The sequence below is a fragment of the Dasypus novemcinctus genome, chromosome 10, assembly GCF_030445035.2.
Source record: "Dasypus novemcinctus isolate mDasNov1 chromosome 10, mDasNov1.1.hap2, whole genome shotgun sequence".
Lineage (NCBI taxonomy): Eukaryota > Metazoa > Chordata > Mammalia > Cingulata > Dasypodidae > Dasypus > Dasypus novemcinctus.
This window is the reverse complement of record NC_080682.1, coordinates 17,667,083-17,689,150: the sequence shown is the minus strand read 5'-3', so window position 1 is coordinate 17,689,150 and position 22,068 is coordinate 17,667,083. Positions and strand designations below refer to the sequence as shown.

Here is a 22,068-nt window from a genome sequence, read left to right as displayed (position 1 = left end):
GAAAGGTAGGGAAGGTCTTCAGGCAAAGCATTCTTAGTCAGGATTGGGGAAAAACTGGCCCAAGAGATCCTGATGCTGAAGTTCTAGGTTAAATGTTTTTTAGTTTAAATCCATCATTAGGATCTATACATTTTCCTAGGTTTAGAAAAAAAGCTGATCATACAGGATGGCAATAGCTTTTACCTTTTGTGAAAAGTCTGATTAAAGGATAATGACTACATAGAATAAGACTGAGAAGTTCAAGACCAAGCAAATCATAAATTAGCAATTATGACAGGTAGTCGTCAATGTCTGCCTTGGTCAGGAAAATGCAGAGTAGAGACACTCAATGTATGTGGCAGCCAATTCTATAAGAAATTTGAAAATGAGTAAGAAGATCACCTTATGAAATTCAGCTGGATATCATCATAATCTTCACACCCTTACTTAAAACCAATCAAATTACAAATACATTAAAATAGCAGAAGTTTAAGTGAACAACAAAAAGTATCAAAGCATGAAAGTGTTCATCAACAGATGAAGGGACAAACGAAAGTGGTATATATATATAAACAATGGAATATTATTCCACAGTAAAAAGTGAAGTTTTGATACAGGCTACAACATGGAGAAGAAATAGAAAGTAAATTATAAGTTAACCAGGACCCAGGGCGGGAGAGGAGAGAGAGTTCTTGCTTATTGTGTGCACGTTTCTAATTGAGGTGATAAAAAAAGTTGGGGTAATGGATATTGGTAATAATAACACAATATTGTGAATCTAATTATTACTGAACTGGAAAGTGGTTAAGTGGGAACTTTTTACTTGTATATATGTCACTGCAATAAAAAATGTAAAATAGAACAATGTGGTCCTGGCGTAAGGATAGACATATAGATCAGTGGAATATAATTGAAAGTCCAGAAGTAAAACTACACACACAAAAACATATCATTACAACAAATAAACCTCACATGGTATTACAAATGTTGAGAAGCACAGGGCATGAGTGAGATTCAGCTCAACCTTAAACTCACTAGGAATTTGTGTATCTTAGAATTTGTTTGCTGACAGATTCTCCTAAAACATTATTTGCCTTCATGTTTGGATGAACACATTAACATAGGTGGTTATTTGGTGGATACAGGAGTGGAATCACCTATACATTTTTCTTGTTTTTGTTATTTACTTTTTTATTTATTTTTGAGGAGGTACCAGAGATTGAATCTGGGACTTCACCCATAGGAAGCAGGTGCTCAACCACTTAGCCACACCCACTCCCCACCAAACATGTTTTAATGAGGCTATTTTAATTGTTTTAAAACAAAGCCACCACAATGTAAACTATGGCCCATGTAGTGTGACATTGTTCTAGGTTGTATTCACCAAATGCAATAAATGTGTCTTACTGATGAAAGGGGTTGTTGATGTGGGAGGAGGGCGGGGGAAGTGCGGTACATGGGAACCTCTTATGTTTTTAATGCAACATTTTTATGTGATCTTTTTATCATTTTTAAAAAGATAATAAAAAATTTGCTAATTTTTTTTTAAAAAAGACAAAGCCTAGAGAAAAATCCATTATCTTGAGTCTCAAATTGGAGTCTGAAAAGTACTGTTTTCATTTCTTCCACTAGTGACTAGTAAAAACTTCAATGTAATATAGATCCAAAGTCTTCCCACCAAGCAGTCCTGCCTAACAAATCCATGATAAAAATGCATTTAAAGATTTTAGAATTATTTTTAAATTTTTAAGAGAGAAAAAGCACTAGGCTAAAATTCCTAATCCCTGAATTCCAATCCCCCTTCTGCTGTGGGATACTGGGCCCTTGATTTCTCTGGGCCTCAGTTTACTGCAATGAAACTGAGAAGCTTAATTAGACAGCCTCCAATGACCCAAACAGTTTAATTACAGTTAAGGTAACTACATGAAGAAATCTTTATTTACACAGATCCCTACTGGGTTTAGACCTCCAATAGAATATTGCTGCCACCTTGTGAATTGTGTCTAAATTGTGAGGACAGCTTTACAGTTTGGGGACTCAAGTGCATGAGACCCCAGCATTACAATAATGGTCATTGTGAAACATGTTGTATGCTCCCCATTCTCCAGGTGATGTACCATGCGATCCTCAGGCATCTGAGCTCAATACTATCCAGCAATTCAATCCTGAAAAAGACCCAGACCAATGAGATAAGCAATTTACTGAACTTAATGTGAAAGAAAATGATAAATGATAGTAATAAACAAATATTTAGATAAAGGCGATATAATTAATAACAGGTAGTTCAAAAATTCACGTTACTCATACCCTTTTAAATCAGATTTTTAAATCCTTGAAAAGAGGTATTATGACATAGTGAAAGACCAGTTGAGAAGAATGGGCACATAGATTTTTTTAAAAAATCACTACTGGTGTCATGTGTCCATGGGTTTGAATCCTGATTTGCCTATTGCCATCTGTGTTGTCTTGGGCCCCCAAATTAATCTCACATACATGCTGCCTTCATTTGTGAGACTGGACCCTTTGCATAGATATTGTGTAATTGTATGATGATCAAATTACATACAACCTACATGAAAAATATTATAAGAGCTATTCAAATGGGAGGAGTTATCTTTTTGAGTTTTAAATTGCCCATTTGTCTCAGAAGAAACACTTCCAACTATAATCTGATACCAGTTTATTAGAAATAGCATGGTAATGAATATGACTGCTATTCCCCACTATGTTTTTATTTTGTAAAATATTTATTTATTTTCCTCCCCCACCCTGCTGTTTCTGCTGTGTCCAGTCTCTCTGTGATCTTCTATATCTATTTATCTTTTTGTCTTCTCTTCTCAGCTTTCTCCTATAGGATTTGATCCTGGGGACCTCTGATATGGAGAGAGATTTCCTGTCAGCTGCGCCATCTCAGTTCTTGGTTTCTGCTGCTCTTTACCTAGACTCTCACCTTGATCTCTCTTTTTAGCATCATCATCTTGCTGCATGACTCACTTGTGCAAGCACTGGCTCACCAATCCTAGCACTTTAACTGCCTTCTTGCCTCCATAGTTTCAGTATTCTATCTTTGTCTTCTGCATTGGATAATTTGACAAGTATATTCTGGGGTAGGACTGTGAGGATTTATTCTGTTTTGGATGTACTATGCTTCCTGGACATGTACATCTATCTCTCTCAATAGGGTTGGGAAGTTTTCAGCCATTATTTCCTTCAGCACACCTTCTGTTCCCTTACACTTCCCTTCTCCCTCTGGGATGCCTATAATGTATATGTTTGTGTGTTTTGTGTTGTCATTCAAATCTCTAAGTCCCTGCTGGATTTTTCTATCTTTTTATCTATCTGTTCTACTATCTGTTCAATTTCAGATGTACTGTCTTCCACATCACTAATTCTTTCCTCTGCCTGTTCAAATATGCTGTTATGTGCTTCCAGTGTATTTTTGATTTCTTGAATTGTCCCATTCTTCAGCATAATATCCTTTTTCTTTCTATGTATGTTTACAATTTCTTCAGTATCTTCTTAATATCCTTAACCTCTTTGTTCACTTCTTTAAGTTGATTCATGATATTTGTTTGGACATCTCTAATTAGTTGTTCCATGTTCTGCATCTCTCCTTGGTTTTTAGCTTGTTCATTGAACTGGGCCATGTCTTTCTGTGTCTTAGTATAGCTTGTGTGTTTTTCTTGGTGTCTAAGCATCTGTTTATCTTGAAGAGTTTATTCAGCTGATAAGCTTCTCTCTCTACTCTGGGGTTTTATTTTGTTGTTGTTTATTGTGTGTGGTAAAGTTTCACTTTGACACTTCATTCCTCTTACTCTATTTCCTCACTCTTGTCTATGATCCCTTGAAAAAAAAATTAGGATCACTGAAAAGGAAAGAGATAAGAGAAAAAGAATCATAGTAATAATCATAGTAAAAGGTAGGAGAGGAACCATTCAAGACCTAGGAAAATGAATAACTAACAAGTAAGAAGTATAGAGGAATAAGATTTTAAAAGTAGAATAGAAACTATAAAGCAAGACTCAGGATAGAGAAAAATATATAGAATGAATTAAAAGGCCAGAATGATGGGAAGAGAGGCAAAGAAAAAAGAAAAGAGAAAGAAAAAAAGAAGTAAAAAGAAAGAGAATAAAGAAAAAGGGAAAGAGAAATAAAAACAAGAAAAATTAAAGAACAAACAAGTGGGATAAAAGAACAGTAGAAAACGGACAGTAGAAAGATGACGGAGATACAAGAAACAGCTTAGGTAAGAAAACTACAAATAAATTAAATTAAAAAAAATATATATATATATAAAATGGAAACAGAATGGGATACACAACAAGAAGGAAAAAAAAAACACCAGCAATTTGTTTTTTCAAAAAGGAGGAAGGAATGAAGGAAGAAGAGAGAACAACAACAAAAAAGGAACACGGAAAAACAGCCTTCCCTCTTAGACCCCGTGTTCATCAGTCAAACACCTTACAGCTTGCCATCTGCAGATTATAGACCAGGTTTTAGTGAGTAAAACAAGGAAAATTTTAAAGGGAACCTTTTTTAAAAAATAAAATTTAGAGATCCCAGGAAAGCTAATACAAAGATGTCTTTATGTTCCCTGTTATAAAGTTTCAGCTGGATGCTGCCTGAAAACCCAGTGGGTCACTTCTCTAAGAAGAGTGGGGAATCAAACCAGGGACCTCATATGTGCAAAGCAGGAATTCTTCCACTGAGCTAAACTGTCTCCTTAGGTTAGCTTTTCAGATGGTTATTCACCCCTTTCTCTTGGTCAACTTAGATTCCTTGCAGTTTCCTAGAGCCTTGCTGATTAGGCAACTGTCTGTCCCTGTCTCCTGTCTGATCTACTTCTTTTCTTTACGTGGGAGGTTGGGTGTGACTCCCTCCCCTCTCCCTGTCATGTCAGGGTCCCTTCCGATATTCAAGGGAGCTCATCTGGCCAAATTCACCATACACAAAAAACACTCTCTACCCACCCAGATCCCTTTTTCTCCCAGGGACTCTTCGCACACACTCCTTTGGGAGCTGAGAGCCAGCATCTCCACCCACACTATTTGTCCTGAGAGCCGGGATAAGTGCTGCTTCCAGCCACAGGGGTGAATAGCTGACAATTTTCCTTAGGCTCCTTTGTCTTTCCAGTACCCTCCTAGATAATTCAGAATAAATTCACATTCTACCTATATCCAAAGTAGCCGGCAGGGAGGAAGACGTCTGCTCTGCTGCTAGTTAGATGTGATTGCCAGGAGTTTTACCCTCCCTTAATATCTCAGGGATGGGGGAGGGGAGAACTTCCAGAAGGCCAGGAGGTTTAATAACTCACAACCATTGTTTTGGCTTCTTCTTCTCTCTGTCCCTCACAATCCTGGGTGTTGTGAAGCAGGGTCCTAGTTTGCCGTACCCCAAAGCAGCTACACAAGGCTGCCCTTGGTCCTTTGTTGTCTTAGCAAGAGCTGAGCCTTATCTGCCTAGCCCAATGGCTATGTTCCCACAATTCCTGAACACCTTCTTAAGACAAGTTGGAAAAAAATAATTTCAGAGTTTGAAAGCTAAGTACATTTGTAGACCAAGGAGGGAAATATTTTTGTTCAGTAAGAATCATTTGTGGGGAGTGGATGTAGCTTAGTGGTTGAGCACCTGCTTCCCATGTATGAGGTCCTGGGTTCAATTCCCAGTACTCCATTAAAAAATCATTTATGTTCCACAAATGTCACTTTGTGAAATTCTAGAGAGATCATTGGCTATACCTGCAAAAACATGGGAGGCTTCTATATGCCTAAACATTCTGTCTTTAAAATGAAGACAAGTGCTTACCTCTCAACTTCCCACAGGTATAGAAAATAATTAAATTTATTTACTAGATCCATATGAAGTTTAATGTGTTGTTTAAATGAAAATGCAATATGTCTGAAACTTGCTCCATAAAATCCTTTAAAAAGCAATATTCCTTTGCAAATGCCCCAAATTCTCTTCACTCGACTCAGTCTCTATGGTACCACCAGTTCTGGTCATTCCGCAGCTTCCTTCTCAAATTTAAGACTCTGTAATCTCTAGAGGCCTTAGGTTCTTGGACTAGTTCCTACCTCCTTCAACAAACCATCACAATCATCATGACTGAAGTCTTAGAGGCACTGAGGAGTTAACAAGGTACAAGCTCCAGGCATATCTATACTCAGAAATTGCAGAATTTTGAATTTGTGCCAGCCTCTAAGATTCTCCCTAATTCTTTTGATGTTTATTTGCTTTTCAATATTATTAATATGTTTTACTTAACCCAAAATATACAAAATTTTATCTTGTCATCAACAGAAACCATATAATTATTATGTAATCAATATAAATACACCTATAATCCATATAAATTTTTCTTTTTTATTGTTATTCTTTTAAAGAAGCTTTAGATTATATAAACGTTATATGAAAAATATAAGGGTAGAATTCCCATAATTCTTGACCTCAAAGATGTCCCCTTCCTTCTCCTCTTAATTTCTCTAATCTCTTTTTCAGGATTTTTTTTTCCCCAAAGATCAAGGTGTAAGGTGGAGTGAACAAGGTTCTCATCATGTAAACCCAAGCAAAGTTCTCTCTTTTTCTCTCTTTCAGTTTCAGGCCAAAATGTATAGTGTTCTTTTTTATTTATTTTCAATTTTCAATATGTATAATTTTATACATTATTTTAATTTATTGGAATATAAATAAAAGTTTCACAATTTTAAAAAGAAAGAAAATCAGTGAAAGAAAGACTAGGTTAAGTGAAATCCTGAGCTTTTATCATTTCTCTATATATGATACCTATCGACACTTGTCATATTTTAAGATTTCCCTGTTCTAATCATGGAAACTGTCTTTTTAAACTGTATTCAACAACAGGGTGACTACCTCAGTCAGATTCCTAGCTGATGACATGATCGCACAAGGAATCAAGGAAGCCAGGTGTTCACTTCTCACTGCCTAGCTATTCTTGTAACTTACAAAAGTCACATATACACTTTTATCTCTGTCATACTTATAGGAATATTAAAATCCACTTAAATGGGTAGAGATTCATATAATAATTAAAACAATATTGAATACCCATCCTGGGAAGATCTGCCACATTCCCTAATGTAACATTAACAACCACCCAAGTACAGGGGCAATGAGTAGTGTCCATTGATGGGCCCATTATATTTACAATTACACTTATGAGCCTTTGACCTTGAAGTTGCAACACAGCCTGGTGTTGGAAGGTGCCTAAGAGTTGCCTCCTGGGAGCCTCGCTGTTACTCAAATGTGGCTGCTCTCTGAGCCAAACTCTGTATAAATGCATTACCTTACCCTACCATGGGACTTGACTCCCAGGGATGAGCCTCCCTGGCACTGAGGGATTACTACCAAACAGTAATGAACAATGCAATTGGAAAAAGACCTTGAATAAAAATGGGGAAAGGTAAAGATAAATGAGTTTATATGGCTAAGAGACTTCAAAATGAGTTGGGAGGTCTTCCCAGAAGTAACATTTAGGCATGTCTCAACAGGATCTCATAGACAGCCAAAGCATATACTATCCCCAAATAGTGGGGCTCCTGGGGGCTCTGGAGACACCTAGGTCCTTCAGTCATAGCAGATAGCTCTGATGGTTGGTGCCTCACCAGTGGGCACTACTTTGAAGTCTATGCTCCCTGTTGTGACAGAGTTGGACTCAGATATGACTTCTCTACACATGTCACTTCTGTCCCCTTTCTTTGAACCTAGAGTTGGTGCTGGAGTTGGTAGGTGTACATCTAAGAGTCTTGAATCTCTGGGCAGTCCAAGTGCCAGCTGGACCCTGAGCCTCAGCAGAGTTGTAACACCTAATCTCCAGCTCATTGGACTCACCCAAGACAGCTAATAAGGAGGTGAAGATGGAAAACCACCAAACGAAGAACCAAGTGAGTCTAAAATTGCAAGCAGGAGATCTCATCTCTCAACTGTATGGGACAGAATCCACCTCTCAATTGGAGATGGAATGTGCAATACCATCCCAGAATCTTCAGAATTGGGGAATAAAATATGGACTAGAGTGGACTTAATGGTCATCTACTGTAGACTTATTGGGATTCTATTAACGGAAGAAATTATGTCCTTGATTTGGAGACAATGACCACTGGAAATGCTGAAGTCAGGGAGAGGGAAAAAGAGGTGCAATACAGGGGCAATTTCAGGACTCAGAATTTTCCTGACTGACATTGCAATGGCAGAATGGGTCATTATATACACAGCCAAAACCTACAGAACTGAGTGGTAGAGAGTTTAAACTACAATGTAAATATAATCCATGATTGGTGGCAATGTTTCAAAATGTGTTCATCAGTTGCAGTGAATGTTCTACACAAATGAAAGAAGTTGTTGATGTGGGGAAGGATGGGAGCTGTGAAGAATGAGGTATATGAGATTCCCTTATGTTTTTTACATAATCCAAGTATATTTTAAAAATAAATAAAAACATACTTTTGAAAAACCCACTCAAATATTCTTACTAAGGTAAACCTGTTACCCTTTTTATTATCCTCTTGAGGGCATCCTTTTTTTTTTTATTGAATTTGTAATAATATTACATTAAAAATATATATGTGAGGTCCCATTCAGCCCCACCCCCCACTCCCCCTTTCCCGCCCCCCCCAACAACACTCGTTCCCATCATCATGACACATCCATTGGATTTGGTAAGTACATCTTTGGGTACCTCTGCACCTCATAGTCAATGGTCCACATCATGGCCCATACTCTCCTCCATTCCATCCAGTGGGCCCTGTGAGGATTTACAATGTCCGGTGATTACCTCTGAAGCACCATCCAGGGCAGCTCCATGTCCCAAAGATGCCTCCACCTCTCATCTCTTCCTGCCTTTCCCCATACCCATCGTCCACCATGTCCACTTTTCCCAATCCAATGCCACCTCTTCTATGTGGACATTGGATTGGTTGTGTCCATTGCACGTCTATGTCAAGAGGAGGCTCAGATTCCACATGGATGCTGGATGCAATCCTCCCATTTTCAGTTGTAATCACTCTAGGCTCCATGGTGTGGTGGTTGTCCTTCTTCAACTCCATCTTAGCTGAGTGTGGTAAGTCCAATAGATCAGATTGTAGGTGCTGGAGTCTGTTGAGGCTCAGGACCTGGCTATCACATTGTCAGTCCAGAGATTCAAATCCCCTAAATATATCTTAAACCCCAACATTAACTGCACCTCCAGCACATTAGCATGAAAGTCTTATGAAGGGAGATCCCATCTGAGTCCAGATTCATCACACATAAACACCATTTCCAAAGAGGGGCCATCTGCCCTGGTAGTTAACCCCATTGGCCATGACCATAACTCCCATGGGTCTCTTTAGCCCTCACAGGAACCAATATCTGGGGGTTGTATCTGCTTTATCTGTCTCTCAGACTCTGCTCAGTTGTGCATGAGGGCAATCCTTCTGCCAGCCTCCAGACTCTTTTTTAGAAACTCGTAGCCATATAAACTCATTTCTCCTTTCCATTTCCCCCTTACTTTAGGTCAAACAGCATTTTAAAGTCATGGTATTTATGTAGACATGGATATTCTGCCGATCCGCATTGAACCTTCCGTATAAGGTCATTTTCCAGTTGCATCATCAGTTGGTAGTTGATAGTGGTCCTTGAGGGCATCCTTGATCTCCTTGTTCCTCAGACTATAGATCAGAGGGTTTAACATGGGGATAAGAATGACATAGAATACTGACAGTACCTTGTCCTGCTCCATGGCATGACTAGATCTGGGACGCACATACACAGAGAGGCCTGTGCCATAGAAGAGTGTCACAGCTGCTAAGTGGGAAGCACAAGTATTGAAGGCTTTGGACCTGCCTTTGACTGAGGGAATTTTCAGGATGGAAGCTGCAATGAAGCCATAGGATAAGAGGATAAGGAGTAAAGAACCAAACAAAACAAAAATAGCTACCAAAAGAAGAATTATTTGGCTGAAGAAGGGGTTGGAGCAAGACAAAGGAACAATCTGAGGCATGTCACAGAAGAAATGTTGAATGATATTTGGCCTGCAGTAGTTGAGGTGAAAGCAAGAGACTGTTTGAGCTAAGCTACAAAGGAAACCACTCAAATAGGCCCAAGCAACCAATTTTCCACAGAGGCTGGGGACCATTATGACTGAGTACATCAGTGGATTACAAATAGCAACATACCGGTCATAGGCCATGGTGGCCAAAAGGCAGCACTCAGCCAGACCCATCCAAGCCAGAACAAAATACTGAGTGGCACAGGCAAGGAAGGAAATCTGTTTTTTGTCTTTTAAGAAATCTGAAAGCATCTTTGGGCTAATGGAAGAAGAATAGCAGATGTCTATAAATGACAGGAAACTGAGAAAGAAGTACATGGGTGTGTGCATTTGGGAGTTCATCTTAATTCAGATAATAAGACCCAGGTTCCAGATCAGAGTCACAAGGTAGACACCTTGAAAGAGTGGAAAGAGGATGAGTTGAAGCTCTTTTTCATCTGAGAGTCCCAGGAGAACAAACATGATCACAGTGGTGTGGTTCCCATTCCATTCCATGGATCTATTCAGTGACATCTGCTGAAGAAAGAAGAGAGAAGGAAATACATTATTCCTCCCAAAAAAGAAAGAAGAACTTTTTATGTTTTCCATTCATGCAGCTGGCTAATTGTCCTACCTTAAATTAGCAATTTTTATTAATCTGCACCTTTTGTCTACATTGATCAACTTTATCTGAAAAATCCTCTTGGATATATATGATCATTCTTTCTTTGGGGACAACTGACATAAAATGGGCATCATAAGTACATTATCTACTAAAAGTACTTAATTCCATTTTTTTCTATGCTTGATTCTGTGAGACCTGCATAAAGTTCAAATTATGAATACACTGCCATCACTCTATATGATGAAACAGAAAGATTCTGCTCAAGCAGTGATGGCTCTGCTATTAGGCTTTGAGAAGCCCTTGAATCATACTGGGACTCATGAGTGAATTGCGTAGGGTGGAATTGATCTCTTTAAAATTTCCTTGAGAACTAATAGTCAGTAAGTCTATAATCTGGAAGTGTTGATGATTTGTAATGGCTTTTCTGCTTTAAGACCTAGAGAGATCTAAGAATAAACTAGGAGGATGGTGGGAATAGTCACAAACCAAGGAGCAGCAGCTTGGACATGGATGTGCCAACCAACATTGATGACTCTAGGAAGGTTTCTGGGAAGGGAAATAAGAAAAGGATGAAAGATTCATAAGGCTTCCTCCATTACTTGTGCAGATTATGTAGTATAGAGATCTTGATCTTCTTTATCAATGATTCCTTCAACTATCTGATGGAATCTCTTAATCCTTTGTGCACAGAAGGCAGATATCATTATTGGACATCTGTCACCAAAAGTCTATTTATGATTTTCAGGTTAAAGACTTCTTTTACGGGGACTGTGATTTTGACTTATGAAAGGACAGGATGATTAGGAAATAAGCATGGGGATTGGGAAACTGGGACAGGATCTAAGAGAGTTCTTTTCTCTCCCTCACATTGGTGTCCAGCCAGGGAAGGCAAATTATGAAGTATTCCCACCAAATGTAACAAACACACAAAATATTTTGCGTCAGGCATTGCATGCTCCCTTCAAGAGGATATAACTGTCATTCTCTCTAGGCAGTCATTATAACATCCCCCAAAGGAAAAAACATTTTTATTCAGGTCAGCCAAATTAGAATAAAAATGGAAATCTTGAAAGTTACAAAATGGCAGTCAAATGTACCTTGGAGGTGTTTAAAGGGGTCAAAAGCAGATGTCTTGGAGACAGAGCAATGACAAGTAGTTGCGCAGTCTATCAATACTGCAATCACCATATCACTTCAGAAAGATATTCTTAGCGGTAAAGAATAGAAAAGCTGCAACAGGGACTGTTTGCAAGGAAAACTGAGACTACTGGAGGAGAAATTAGTCTATTAAGAAGAAATAAGGTAGCATTAAAATGTTTTGGAAAGCTAAGCCTTTAGATGGTACCTTTTCTAAAACTTTGACCACAGATGCCTCGAGGTCAAACTACCACAATAAACCCTACCTAATGCAAAGAACCATGTTACACAAGTGATACTATTGTTAATCTTTGAGACATCTTGTTATTGGCAAATTGAATTTCTCAGCCACCCAAAAAATTCTATCATTTCTAATCAAAGCCATACTCTCAGTTGCCTCTTAGTTAATATCAGTGACTCTGATACTTCCTTTCTTTATTTTTCTTTCTTAATTTTTTTGGATAAAATTTATATTTCAGGATACAATTTACTTTGACACATTTCCTTCAGTTTTTTTTCGAACCATTCTTGGCATAATATATTCTACCTCCTACTGCTCTTTAAGACTTTTCATCAGCAGCATTTTCTGATATTGTATGTCTAGCTCTCATAGGTTTAGTGATTTTGAAAAGTGCCTATATATATAGAATATAAAAGATACAAACTCTGAGGATCTTTGTCTTCTAGAAACCATGAGGATAGTATTACTCTCAGAAGACAAAGTATTACATTTATTCTTGTCTGGTGGGTTCTTTGCCTCTGCTAGAACTTACCGTACGATTGAAGACTGCATTGGGTTCACTCAACCTAGATTTCCTCACCTCACACACAAAGTGTCACCTGTGGACTCTTCAAGTATGACTCTTTTAATAAAACAAATAAGTTTGAATAGTCCTTTAACTAATAATCTCCAGTGTATCTTCTGAATCTTTATTCTCCCATTTATCTTTAAACTAATTAAATGAATCAGAGATTTTCCAACCCCCCACTTTTTGCTAAAATGTACTCACACAGACTACATACTTAGACCTTCTTTCAACGGGTTTTTGTTCAGGTTAAAAGATTCAAACTGGAAGGGATCCATCCATCCAAGGGCAATGATACTGAGTTATTTGTAAATCTGTGAAAATCTAACTTTGTCCTCGGCCTTTCATATTCCTTACAGCAGAGCCCCAAAGTGACTCACCTATGAGTTCAAGAAAGCTCTCCTCTCCTGTGGCCCAAAATATTTTCCTTTGTGGTATACCCAGGTATTCTGAAACAGCCAGGAAATACTTCAACATCTGATTTCTGGGAGAATCCTGTTCCATAAGTACATTGAGATGAACACACCGACTATTGTTCGATGTGTTTGAGCCACCCAAACTCCTTCAGAAATAACCCAGCTATAGAAAAAGACAGGCTTAAATACTTACAATTCTTTCAAATCGCATCAAAGAGAGGCTTGAGAACAGAGTCCATGACAAAGAAAAAATGCATTAAAACCATGCAGATTGTATATAGTTTCCTCCTGGGTGATAGGGAAGAGACCAATCCTGTTAATTGGTCCCTTGCTTTGCCTCTAAGATCTCCTTCAGGGTGTTAAGTTTCTGAGAGATTTTGATAACAGGGATTCTTCCTTCCACCCTGCCTCTTTGTTCCCAAAGGACAAATTATGGGGCCAAAATAGATATCATTTCCAATCTTGTTATCTATAAAATAAATTATATCATGACAGCAGGGGAGCACTCTGAGAGACTTCCGCCTGGGAAAGATACCAAAATAAGGACACCCCCAGCAATTCTAAGTTAGACACTCTGCAGAGGATGGCATCCCCACTCTCTACTGTTAGACTAATCTATTACTTGTAGATTGGACTCCATCTAGTGGATCATGTTCAGAGAGAACTAACTGATGCTTGGAGTAGGGAGGAAAAATATAAATGTCTGCCTTCTTCTCTCCCTGGGCTCCAGGTGTTTGAGTTTAAAGACATATGAGTAGGGGAGGAAAGACAGAAACAGCATGTGAAGAAGGACATAAAAAAGAATTAAAAGAGCAAGAATTGACAGTGTAGGAAATTTTGAAATTAAATAAGATTCCATGTCCCCAAAAGAGAAAACAAGAAGGAATCCTTCCATGCCCCTCCATTCTACCTCACTAGCTTTTCTAACTGGTGTACAAAAAGAGAAGCAATTCTTGTTTTGTAATGCCAAGACAATAATGGGGACTAAGATGTTTTCCTTTCATCCTCAAGAACTTTCACTGGAACTCTGGATCACCCAGGAAGCATCAGAGACTGTATAAAAGAGGTAAGACTGGCAGTGGACCTGTCCCAGTGGTTAGAGCGTCCGTCTACCACATGGGAGATCCGTGGTTCAAACCCCGGGCCTCCTCGACCCTGTGTGGAGCTGGCCCATGTGCAGTGTTGATGCGTGCAATCAGTGCTGATGCGCGCAAGGAGTGCCCTGCCACACAGGGGTGTCCCCTGAGTAGGGGTGTCCCCTGCGTAGGGGAGCCTCATGCGCAAGGAGTGCGCCCTATAAGGACATTTGCCCAGCATGAAAGAAAGTGCAGCTTGTCCAGGAATGCTGCCACACACATGGAGAGCTGACACAACATGATGACACAACGAAAAGAAACACAGATTCTAGTGTCACTGACAACAACAGAAGCGGACAGAGAAGACGCAGGAAATAGACACAGGGAACAGACAACATGGGTGGGGGGAGGGAAGGGCAGAGAAATAAATAAATAAATAAATCTTTAAAAAATAAAAAAATAAAAGAGGTAAGACTATGAAGAAGGCCAAACATCCAGTTGCAATTCATTAGAGAATGAGGTCTGTTTGTGCTTCTAACAAGTCATTAGTTTCCTGTTTTACCCCCCATTCAATCCTCTTTCTTAAAAGTTTCCCTTAAGTTTTTGAAATGGGCTAACATTTTTGAAATACTAGGTATCTTTTAAATATTTCTTCCCCACATCCCTTTAGCCATTCCCTTCTTTCAGACAAGTAGGCTGTTATGGTCTCAAGCCTCAAAGAAGGAATCTGACAGGAAAAAGAATTTAAAATGAAGGGGATAAGTCCAAAAATGAGGGGGTCTGTGGAACAACTTTCAGACATAACCCAAAGAAACAGCAAAACCAACAAATCAGTTTGGAGACACCAACAGCAGAGAGGGTTGTTTGTTGTTTTGTTGAGTTGCAGAATTTCTTCACATATTATCATTAAATCCTTATTGGAGAGTTGATTTCCAACTATATTCCCCCATTGCATAGGTTGTCATTTTGCATTCATGATGAAGTCCTTTGAGGTTCAAAAGATTTAACTTTGATGAGATCATATTTATCTATTCTTTCTTTTGTTATTTGTGCTTTGGGTGTAGTCAAAGACGCCATTGCTTACCACAGTTCCTAAAGATGCTTCCCTATGTTTTATAATGTTATTTCTTATATTAACATGTCTGGTCCATTTTGAGTTGATTTGTGTATATGTTATGAGAAAAGCCTCCACCTTCATTCTTTTGCAGATGGAGATTCAGCTTTCCTAGCACCATGTCTTAAAAAGACTATTTTTTTTCTAATTGAGCAGACTTGGCATCTGTGTCAAAAATAAATTAATTGTAAAGGTGAGGGTTGATTTGTGAACTCTCAGTTCAATTCCAGTAGTCAATATATTGGTCTATTTGTCAATACCATGTGATTTTGATTACCATGACTTTGTAATACATTTTAAGATTGAGAAATGTGAATCCTACTTCATTCTTCTTCAAAATGGCTTTGGCTAACCAGGGCCTTTTACATTTTTGCAAAAAAGGTTGTTGTAATTTTCACTGGGATTCTAATGAATCTGTAAATAGCTTTGAGTAGAAATGACATTGTAACAAGATTTAATCTTCCAATCCATAATTATGCAATGTCCTTTCATTTATTTAGGTCTTTTTTTTTGTTTCTTTTAACAACATTTCTTAGTTTTTGTGTACAAGTCCTTTAAATACTTGGTTGGGTTTTTTCCTAGATATTTGGTTATTTTAGTTGCTATTATAAATGGAATTTTACCTAGATTTCTTCTTCTGAGTGTTCATTACTAGTGTATAGGAAAACTACTGATTTTTGAATGTTGATCTTGTACCCTGTCATACTCATGTTGAGTTAGTTTCTATCTATTCCTAGACTTTTAAGTGTTTTTTTTATCAAGAAGCAGTGCTATATACAGAAAGATTTTGTCAACTGATATTTTGGCAGGGTTTTTTTCCTTTGTTCTTTTAATGTTGTGTACTATATTAATTGATTTTCTTATTTTGTACCAACCTTGCATACCTGGGAGAAGTTCCACTTCATCACGGCGTATAATTCTTTTAACATGCTGTTGAATTCTATTCGCAAGTATTCTGTTGAGGATTTTTGCGTCTGTATTCATAAGAGAAATTGGTCAGTAATTTTCTGAGGCCCTTCTCATTTCTTTCTGAATGTATTTTTCATATGTTTTCTTTGTGTTTACCGTGATGTCAAAATTTAACATTCTAAACACATACCAGTCATATTTGATTTGATACCAACTTAAATTCGTTAACATACACATACACATTTGCTAAATCCCTGCATTACCCCACGTTTTTTCTATATGTTGCAAGTCATATATTTGTACATTGAATGTCGCAAACCCAGAGATTTCTCATTAATTTTTATGTATTTGAATTTTAGCACTTATAAAAAGGAAAAAGTGGGGTTTCACACTAAAAACTACAATATAATAGCATTTTTATCATTACCCATATGGTTACCTTCATTACAGGTCTTAATTACTTTATGTCTCTTTAATCCCCTGACTAATGCTGTTCCCACTCAGTCTAAAGAACTCCCGAGTTATTTCCCGAAGATGGTGGCTGCGTGAGCTTGCCTGGTAGTGTCTCTGCAGGGGGCGGCTGGGCAGCGTTGAAGGTTCTTTGAGACCGCGCTGTTTCGGGGATTTTTGCTGGTTGGAAGGTGTCTGGACGTCAATTCGGTGGGAAGGTAACAGAGAGGATACATCTATAATATATAAAAGGAGGTCCCAGCTGAGCTCGGGAAGTTCCCTCCTTGGGTGGGCGGAGCCGCGGTAGCGGGTGCTCCTGAAGCTCCGGAGCCGCGGCGGCCAGGGTTTTTGTTTTTTTTTTTCCTTTTACTAGAGGCTTTGCGGTGCTGAGAAATTCGCGGATACTGGGCTGGCTGGCGAGGGATTGTTGGGACAAGACTTCTTTGCAGATTGATTTGGGGAGACAGATGGTGTTTTCTTGTGAAGCGGGGGACATTTTTGGTCGCCGGACAGGGGGGGCAGTGCTTCCGCCTGGAGCCCCATCCCCACAGGTCCGGCTACCGATCTGCAACGGAATTGGATTTTGGACAATAAGGGGACACAATTGGGAGACTGTTGTAGGGTGCAGTGAGGGAGGAGGACATGTCTGGAAGCTGATTGGAGGATATTTTGCAAAGTTTGGGATTTCGGATCTTAGAGTCTGTTTTCGGCGTTTCCAGCTGAAGCCCACCCCACCCGGCGGGGCTTGGGATCTGGGTCATTGAACTGGCCGTGGTGTAGAGGCGCCCTCAAGTGGCCGTTGCGAGGGAGCACAGGGAGGGAGCTGTCCAAAGGCTGATACCCTGAGGAGTTAGGTGAATTTCAGGGATCAGAAATTCAATATAAAATTCGCGGATCTGGCTTCCCCCACAGGGCTGGTACCCAGCTACGGGGATCCCTGAGGGCTGTGTTGCACTGCGGGGCTCCTAAGCTTTCTGTGGACCAGATTTGAGCTTGCCAGGTCTGCGTCCCCTGAACTCTGGCGGTCCACACCCCAGACTCACACCTCTTGAGTCTTCAGTGTCTCAGACTTTCCACCCCTGAATCCATCACGCTCTGGGGTCTACCTGGGGTCCTTGAGTGCCCTGGACCTCAACGTTTGAGTTTTATCTTTAATGGTTCATATTGTTTTGTTTTTATTTTCACTTTATCTTATTTTTTACTCTTTTTGACGCCCTGATTGCTAATATTGCATTATCCCCTAGTCTTTTCTCCTAGCGTCTCCCCCAAAGTCCTTTTTTTTTTTTATACAGATATTTAGGGGTTTTTTTGGTTGTTGTTTTAGATAGTGTTGCAATTGTGACACGTGTATACCTGTATCTCTCTCCCCCCATCTGTTCCCCACCGCTTGCCTATCCTCTTTTTCTTTCTTCCTTTCTTCTTGTCTTTCTTTTTTTCTTTATTATAATTAGTGGTTTTTTTTTTCGGTTCTCTCTTTCCCTCTTGTCCCTCATTTTCCACTTATTTTATTTTAATTCAAGTACACAATACGTGCTACAGGGAACACCTCACATTTGCTGGGTTTTCCCATCCTCCACTGCCTCATTTCTGTGTGAACTGATTTAGGCTACCTACATTATCCCTCTTCCCCTGCATCTTGATAACCACTATCATCTACTGTCTCTCCTATATTCCACCCCCCACCTCCCATTCTTTGATCCACAAAGTGTCTAACTCTTAATTTCTAATACCTTTGTTCTGTTTTCTGTCTGTTATCCACTCTTGAAACTATTACCTTTCTTTTCTTTTTCCTTCTCTCATGAAAACAATAGCTTTGTAGTTCATACCATATTCCGCCTATATTCAGTCATCTACTTCATAAAAGATACTCTACCTACAGCTATAACTCTATACAATCTACATGAATCTAACCTCCATCCTCCCAGATCTCATATTCTTGCTTTGTTAACATACATTACCAATACCACTTTACACTTTGCCCTTGCTGACACAATTGCCTTTTCCCAACACTAATACTTTCTTCTAAAGTGAACTTAACCAACAACAAGTAACTTGAGTAAGAAGAAAAAAGTGACAAAGAGAAGATATAACACCTATGCAAAAATAACAACTAATTAACCTCCAAAAGCAGACAAAGAAGCTAAGGAACTGATTAAATTCGTCAAAATAAAGAGATGACCAGAAAGCAACAAAAATCTACAAACCAAACCAATAATCAGGAAAACATGACTGAATCCAATCAACAAACCAATAATCACGAAGGGGAGCAAAACTTGGCACAAGCAATGAAAGAACTCAGAACATTCATCACCGACAAATTTGATGCAGTAATGAAAGAGGTTAACAACATGAAGACATCACTTGGAGGGGAAATTGCAGACATACGCAAAAACATAACAAATATGATGGGAATGAACACCACAGTTCAAGAAATCAAAAATACACTTGCAGCAAATATCAGCAGACTAGAAGAGACAGAGCAGAGAATTAGTGATGTGGAAGACAGTACCTCAGAAATCAAACAGATAGTAGAAGGGGTCAATAAGAAGATAGAAAAAATCCAATTAGGATTTAGGGACCTGAATGACAATGCAAAACGCTCAAACATACGTATTATAGGCATTCCAGAAGGTGAAGAGAAGGGAAAGGGGTCAGAAGGAATGTTGCAGGAAATAATGGCTGAAAACTTCCCAAATCTACTGAAAGAGACAGATGTACATATCCAAGAAGCACAGCGCACTCCACAAGTCATAAACCCCAACAGGCCCACCCCAAGACATATACTTATCAAATTATCCAAGGCTCAAGACAAAGAGAAAATCCTAAAAGCAGCAAGAGAAAAGAAAACCATCACATACAAGGGAAGCTCAATTAGATTAAGTGCTGATTTCTCTTCTGAAACCATGGAGGCAAGAAGACAGTGGTATGATATAGTCAAGGTACTAAAGGAAAAAAACTTCCAACCAAGAATACTCTATCCAGCTAAACTAGCATTCAAACATGATGGAGAGTTCAAAATATTCACAGACAAACAGAAACTGAAAGAGTATACCAACAAGAAACCTCCCCTTCAAGAAATTCTAAAGGGAGTTCTGCAGGAAGAAAGGAAAAAACAGGAAACGCAAAGTTGGAGGAGAGTATAAGACCAACAACAACAACAAAAAAGACCAAAAAAATATACAAACAAAATATGACAAACACAAATCCAATCAAAATATGGCTAACACAAATAATTCCTTGATAGTAATAACACTGAATGTCAACGGATTAAACTCACCTATCAAAAGATTCAGACTGGGACATTGGATAAGGAAATATAACCCATCCATATGCTGTCTTCAAGAGACACATCTTAGACCCAGAGACACATGGAGATTGAAAGTGAATGGCTGGAAAACAATCATACAAGCTAACAATAACCAAAAAAAGGCAGGAGTAGCTATATTAATATCAGACAAAATAGACTTTAAATGTGAAACAATTGTGAGAGACAAAGAAGGATACTACATTTTAGTGAAAGGGAAAATCTGTCAAGAAGATCGAACAATCATAAATATCTATGCCCCTAACAAGGGTGCCTCTAAATACGTCAGGCAAACGCTGGAAAAACTAAGTGAAAGAATAGATACATCTACAATTATAGTGGGGGATTTTAATACAACACTATCAACTCTGGACAGAACATCTCAAAAGAGAATCACCAAAGAAACAAAACATCTGAATAGTATATTAGAGGAGCTCGATCTAATAGACATATATAGATCGCTACACCCAAACACAGCAGGATATACATTTTTCTCAAGCGCACATGGATCATTCTCCAAGATAGATCATATGCTAGGCCACAAAGAAAGGCTGAACGAATTCAGAAAGATTGAAATCATACAAAACATTATCTCTGACCACAGTGGAGTCAAGCTGGAGATTTGCAAGGGACAGAAGCCCAGATTTCACACCACGATTTGGAAATTAAACAGCACACTCTTAGAAAAACAGTGGGTCAAAGAGGAAATCTCAAAAGAAATCAATGACTACCTTGAAACAAATGATAATGATAACACAACATACCAAAATTTATGGGATGCAGCAAAAGCAGTACTGAGAGGGAAGTTTATAGCCATAAATTCATATATCAAAAAAGAAGAAAGAGCAAAAATCGAAGAACTAACTGCACATTTGAAGGAATTAGAAAAACAACAACAAAGTAACCCAACAGGAAGAAGAAGGAAGGAAATAACAAAGATAAGAGCAGAACTAAATGAAATAGAAAATAAGAAAGCACTTGAACAGATAAACAAGACCAAGAGCTGGTTTTTTGAGAAGATTAACAAAATTGACAAACCTTTAGCAACACTAACAAAGAAAAAAAGAGAGAAGATGCAAATACACAAAATAAGAAATGAGAAAGGCGATATCACCACTGACCCAACAGAAATAAAGACTATCATAAGAGGATATTTTGAAAAACTATATTCCAACAAAAATGACAATCTAGAGGAAATGGACAAATTCCTAGAAACACATAAGCAGCCCATATTGACGAAAGAAGAAATTGATGATCTTAACAAACCAATCACAAGCAGAGAGATAGAATCAGTTATCAAAAATCTCCCAACTAAGAAGAGCCCAGGGCCAGATGGCTTCACAGGTGAATTCTACAAAACATTCCGGAAAGAACTGACACCAATCCTGCTGAAACTATTCCAAAACATCGAAACGGAAAGAACATTACCCAACTCCTTCTATGATGCCAACATTACCCTAGTACCAAAGCCAAACAAAGACATCACAAGAAAGGAAAATTACAGACCAATTTCTCTGATGAACCTAGACGCAAAAATACTTAACAAAATACTTGCTAATCGTATTCAACAATACATTAAACGTATTATACACCACGACCAAGTGGGATTCATCCCAGGTATGCAAGGATGGTTCAACATAAGAAAATCAATCAACGTAATACACCATATAAACAGATTGAAGGAAAAAAATCACATGATTATATCTATTGATGCAGAAAAAGCATTTGACAAAATACAGCACCCTTTCTTGATAAAAACACTCCAAAAGATTGGAATACAAGGGAATTTTTTGAACATGATAAAGAGTATATATGAAAAACCTAAAGCCAATATTGTTTACAATGGAGAAATCCTAGACTCCTTCCCTCTAAACTCAGGAACAAGACAAGGATGCCCACTGTCTCCGCTCCTATTTAACATTGTCTTAGAAGTACTTGCACGAGCACTGAGGCAAGAACCAGAAATAAAAGGCATTCAAATTGGAAAGGAAGAAGTCAAAATTTCATTATTTGCAGATGACATGATCCTATACATAGAAAACCCTGAGAGATCTACAACGAAGATTCTAGAACACATAAATGAGTTTAGTAAAGTCACAGGTTATAAGATCAATGCGCAAAAATCAGTAGCATTTCTGTACACCAATAGTGAGCCAGATCAGGAGGAAATCAAGAAACAAATACCATTCACAATAGTAAATAAAAAAATCAAATACTTAGGAATAAAT

At 38.4% G+C, this 22,068-nt stretch overlaps 1 pseudogene; it reads right to left on the bottom strand.

Annotated features, from left to right (window-relative positions):
* Window positions 1-9,568: 9,568 nt before the first annotated feature.
* Window positions 9,569-10,537, bottom strand: LOC101416468 (olfactory receptor 5AN6-like; annotated as a pseudogene).
* Window positions 10,538-22,068: the final 11,531 nt, after the last annotated feature.